Source organism: Gavialis gangeticus, unplaced genomic scaffold (genome assembly GCF_001723915.1).
Source record: "Gavialis gangeticus isolate Ggan-Ray unplaced genomic scaffold, GavGan_comp1, whole genome shotgun sequence".
In the NCBI taxonomy this organism is placed as follows: domain Eukaryota; kingdom Metazoa; phylum Chordata; order Crocodylia; family Gavialidae; genus Gavialis; species Gavialis gangeticus.
The window spans coordinates 28,039,022-28,045,021 of NW_017729004.1; positions in this window are offsets into that span (position 1 = coordinate 28,039,022).

The following is a 6,000-nucleotide window of genomic DNA, read 5'->3' on the forward strand; positions in this document are numbered from 1 at the left end:
TAAAGCAAGGTTAGGAGGCTTGTGCTGATTATTATACAATGGGGGTTTTCTGTAAGTTCAAATCCGTGCTGGAACACTGGAAATCTTCCTGTCTTTTCTATTTTGGATTAGAGTTATATCTTTCCATTTCCTTATTTCCCATGAAATATTTCTTCTTTTGTAGAACCTTAGGACTGCTCAGTGAACCCACTACTGCAAATATGTAATATTGGACTGATGAATCTCCCTCACCATTTTGCCAGGAGAAAATAACTCAAGAATGTCTATGGTATAATAATTAGAAGCTTTGGAGATAATTCAAGAAACAGATGTAAGTCAGTCTTTGCTACAGATGTCAAAAAAAGAAGAGATTTCCCTTTTCAACTGATATGGAGCCACAGGTTTTGCATGTTGGAATTATAAATGTTTAATGCTGCATGGAAACAATTAATATTTAATATATTTTAGCAATATGTCACACAGGTGCTTGGTACATTCCTTTCAGGAAAAAAATATTTAAATATATTATATGAGTTTGATCTGGAAACTTTGACTCCTGTGAACTGCCGCACCAAAGTCAACAGAACAATTGATGTTAATATTGGGTCCTGCTTGGGTAGTTCAATATTGTCAGAAGTTTGACATTGAAAGCTTCACTTCAGTAATAAAGTAAAAGTGCCCTGTCTTTCAAAAGTGCTGAGTGTTGATGTATATGGAATCTATCTTTAAAAAGAAGAATTAAAGCAACCTACACCCTATACATACCAATGTCACATTTCCCTACAGCTTGAGTTCCAGCTCTTGTGTCTTTTCTTCATTGAGATCTGATTAAGGACTACATCTTGTTTGCAGCTACTTACATCATGCAGATGTCTAATTCCTGAGTAATATACAGTTATCAGAATAATAAGTTTAATAACATTTTCTAGCCATCAGAGATGTGAGGTCAGCATTCACTGGTAGGGGCAAACAAACAACAAAACAAGACGATCATGTTTTAAGATGGAAGTCTATCAGTTTATGATGAGATTTTATTACATAATTTCCAGCAAAAACAGAAGACTGTTCCTAGATTCCCATTCTGCATATTCTTCTACTGAGGAACCACAGTTCCCATTGACTCTTATCCCCATGTAAGAACTGTGCAAGATAATATCTCAGTGTTCTTGTAATCGCTGCATATAGAGCCTTGTTAACTCACAAGTGCTGCTGTAATGCCTCAATGAAATGTTAGAAAAACAAAGTTAGCTCAAATTTCATTCTCTCATATTTATGAGGCCATCATGCTACATCACTCCAACCCTACTCAATGACATGTGATCACCTGGTATGGTAGACGTAGACAGGCTAGGCAGTTGTCTCGATGCTATTCAGTAGCTAATGTGTAAGAATGTTCTAAATGCATAGAAACCCCTATGGCTAGGGACAGACATGACACATAAACAGTTTTAAATGATCAGAAACTGATTTAAACCTGTAACAGAACAGACATTCAGTGCACATAAACCAGTTTGACAATGGCTGAAACTGGTTTGAGATAAACTTGGTTGAATGCAGTATCAGACTTAACTGATTTGGGTCAAAATGCAATGCCTGTCCCAGACCTCTTCCTTTTTAAATCAGATTCCCCAGCATCCCAGCATCCCAGCATGTTCTCTGGGCTGGGTGGGTCTCTCTGCTCCAGAACAGGGCTGGCCTTGCCCTTCTGCTTCGTTGCTGGAGCTCCGGCAGAGATTTGCAGGCACAGAACATCTGCCTGGTCTCCTCCTGCTCCCCTCTCCCTTGTTGCTCACAGCTCAAGCTGGGATCCCTCCCTCCTCCCTCCTACAGCACGGATCATAGCCAGCATGTAGTATACTAGCTAATGCTGGGACGTATCTATTTAAGGCAGACAGGACAAAGTCTTTATGGCTTTTTGGAGCTAATCAATAGGTATCTGATAATGTCCCTCCACTCCTTCCTTGCAAAAAGTTGTTTAAGAAGCGCTTGAACTAATGAAAAGGGTTCTGTTTTCTGATGGGGTGCTAAATGCTGATAACAGAGCTGATAAATGCTCTGTTACCAAGGGTGGAGGGGTGGCCTCCTTAATCAGAGCATCCTGCTAAGGCCTGGCCATGCCCCCCTCATCTCAGCACTATGGAAGGGAAGGGAGGGCTGCTCTAGTGCTCCCTGGCTTCTAGCCTGAGCCACTTGAAACATCTGCCTGAATGTCCTTAGTCCAGAGGGGATGTCTGTGCAGTTACAAACTGGTTCAGCCTAGCCAGGATAGACTAACCTGCAAAGATTGAATCAATTCAGGCTTAGGCTTTTTGAATGTCTGTCCCTAGCCTACAAGTTTATTTGAAATTCACCCTGTGCTTAATGAAAGTTTTGCAAACCTTTGGCAACCAAAGCCCAAATATGAATTTGTCTAAAGTCCAAATCAGGCACTACCTCTTGTTACAGTGACTTCCACAGCACTAGTTACATCACTAGTATTTTGGTTGCATATAGCGCACCAATTCAGCACTCCAGGGTTCCTTACTCCGTATACAAATCTGATTAGCATTAACAGAAGTTTACATGCATGTCACAGAGAGACAATATACCCTTTAGCTAATCCATTTCCTTCCTTGAATACTTATGTTTCTGAGGCTTGCTTCTACTATACTTTTCAGCAAATACTTGCAATAAGTAACAGGGGACTATATATATCTTTCTTTTTGTCTTAATGTGTAATACATTTTGACACTGCATTTTAATCACTATCTTAATTTTATTATTGCATTGTGATAATTATGCACGTATTTAAAAGGGCTATATTTGCTTGAATCCAAGAAACAATACAAATTATAGTGGCAAGAAGCTAATCTCTTCCATGAGAAATCCATTTTATAAATGTTTCCCTGAAAAATTAATTTTTGCCATACTTCTACAGATAACTTTGCAATAATAAGAAATTTATTGTAAACCTTAGTCATAGACTTCTTGAAGGGTAATTTCCTTTAATGTTCTTTCTAGCTGCAATCTTGAATTTCAGATGAACATTCAGAAGCTATTCTCAAAAACTGTAGTGGTTACAGAGGGTTACTAAGCCTGTTTGAAAACAAAAACAAAACCCTATGCCTCTATTTCCAAATAATGCCTTACAGTTGAAAATAACCATACTTTAAATAATCTGTTGCTATTTATAGTTTTTTTGTGGCATTTCTTTTTATTGAATCAATGAGACCTTGATTTCCTATCTATTATTTATACAAAATCCTCTTAAAGGCCTACCAAGATTGGGTGGCAGAGGCACTAACGTACATGGCTGGCAGCCCAAAAGTCACAAGGCCATAGTGGAAGTACTCACAGTGTGGTCCTATCAGATTCCAACAAATCTGTTAATTCTGCTAAAAACCTTGTCACAAGAACACAAAAAATGGAAAGGACCAAGTCATAAGGTCTAAGCATCCATGACAATACTTTAAAATGCAATGAAACTGAAACCCAAATATAGCTAATGCACATTAGCACAATGCAATATAACCACAGCAGCAAATGAGGCAACTCAAAACCTTAAATTCCTCTCTCCTGTTAGCAATTTTCCTTCATTACAATTACATCACTGTCAACTCCCTACTCTCCCATTGTCAAATGCCTGTGAAAATAGATGAGCTTTTCTGTGTGCAGTATTACTAACCCATAATAATGAGACTGGCTTAAACATAAAAAACTGTAAGCTTTTTTTTTGCCTTGCTGTTTATGAGCCATTTGGGCTCATGATTTCAAGCTTCTTTTGTGAAATAATGATAGTTTGTTTTATTTTTTTTAAGTAAAATGAGGTTTGTATGTAAACATATGACTCCAAGAACTGAGATTTCAAGAAAAAAATAAATTATTTATGGTAAAAGGACAAAATCCAGAAACAATCTGTGTGTCCTGAAGGTCCTCAAATGTAAGCTACTACAGATGACCACTGGGAAACACATTTCAATGCTGAAAGGCCACTTGAAGAGAACACTTGGTGGATGTCCTCTTCTGGTAACTTTCAACTTCTGTAGACCTCTGCTGCATTATTTTTAGTCCTGCAGTGCTTGGCTTTAAGAATTAAGCAACATATCTTTTAACATGTTTTAAAATTTTCCTGATTTTTAGAAGCATTTCTATTGGTTATAGCATCTGGGCCAAATTTAAATTGACAGTGACCATTCAAACAAAAAACAAAACCAATCAAAGTAATATGAAGAAAGTGGATAAAATTGCATCTTTCTGTTTAGATATCAGTTGGACATGTGTTTCATGGATTCACAGAAAGATAGGTCCAGGCAGAATTATCCCTGTCTAAACCATAGCAGCCAAGTAGCTTATAACTTGCTCTTAAAAGCTTGTGAGGATGGAGATTTCTCAGCTTTGCTAGGCAATCTGTTCCAGTGCTTAGCCATCCACATTGTTAGAAAATACCTCCTAATATCCAGCCTAAATTTCCCTTGGTACAGTTTAAAACCTGTACTGGTTCCATCCCTTATGAAAACAAAGAGTGGTCCATCACCATCTTCTTTATAGTAACTTTATATAGTTGAAAACTCCTCTTCAGGCTTCTCTCCTCCAGACTAAATAATCCTAGTTTTTACGACCTTTTTCATGAGTTATGCTTTTTAGACCTCTACTTATTGTTGTTGCGCTGTTCTGGATTGTTTCTAATTTCTCCACATCCTTCTGGAAGTGCAGTGCCTCAAATTGTACATAGTACTCCAAGAGACTCCTTGTTAATGCTGAATAGAAAGGAGGAATCATTTCTTGTGTGTAAAATACAACACTCCTGTCAATAGGCTATTTGTTTTTTGCAGCAATAGCATTCCATTGACTCATATCCAAGTTGTGATACACAATAACTTTCCCAGATTGTATCTTCCTGTTTGACTGTTCAGTCCTAAGTGTATTACTTTGCACTTCTCCTCATTAAATTCCATCTTATTAATTTCACACAATTTCTCCAATTTATCAAGGCCCTTTTGATTCCAGTTGTACCCTCCAAAATGTTTCCTTCCTCACCCATCTTATACATTTACCAAGTAAGATCTCTACTTCATTCTCCAAGTGATTAATGAAGATACTGAGCAGTACCATATGAAGGACAGAGCCCTGGAGAATCCCACTTGACATGTCCTTCCCATTTAGATATTGATCTATTGATGACTAGTCTTTAAGCATGATGATCCAACCAGTTACGCAGACAAGGTTCTTTAAACAGATGTGTTATCATTTATTAGACCAACTAAATAGTTTGAAATATTGTTCTGTGCAAGCTTTCAGGCACAAACACCCTTCTTCAGGCATAGAGAGAGTCTACCGGTGAACTGTCTGCTCTCCTAGGTAGAATAGAAGCCAATATGCAAAATGAAGGTCTGTGAAAATACAAATGTGTGGCAGTGAGGATCAGAGGGATTAGGAGTCAATAGGTGTAAGACAGATGGGAGGGGGAATGTTGAACTGGTGATAGAAGAATGTAGCTGGAAAATGCAGACAGGTTATCTGGGGTACAAGTTGCAGCCATAGTGGTCTACAGGCAAAAGGAATCAGAACTCTGGATAGAGGTGATACCTTTTATTAGACAACAAGATATTTGTAAATATATATATATATTTGCAAGCTTTTGGGCATGCACACCCTTCTTCAGGCACAGGAAAGGGAAAGATTGTGAAATTTCTCCAAGGTAGAAATGAAAATTCATATTTCACAGGGGAGCTGAAGGTGTTGTAAGATCTTCTGGTTGGAAAAGTTCATTTTATGCAAATTAAGCTCAGATAAAAGTTAGAGTAGTTTATTTATTATTAAAACTTCATAATCTTACAAGAAGAAATCTAAATTCAACACCTTGAAACCTGAAAGCTGACACCCTTGCTCCTGCCTTTTGTTTACAGCTAAATTTGCATGTTCACAGAGCTTCCTCAACACCAGATACAATCCTTACCCAAGAAAGCCTTCCATCAACCCAGCCTCCAGTGAAATATGACACATCATAACCAGAAGGAAACATAATTCAACATCCTGCTTGCC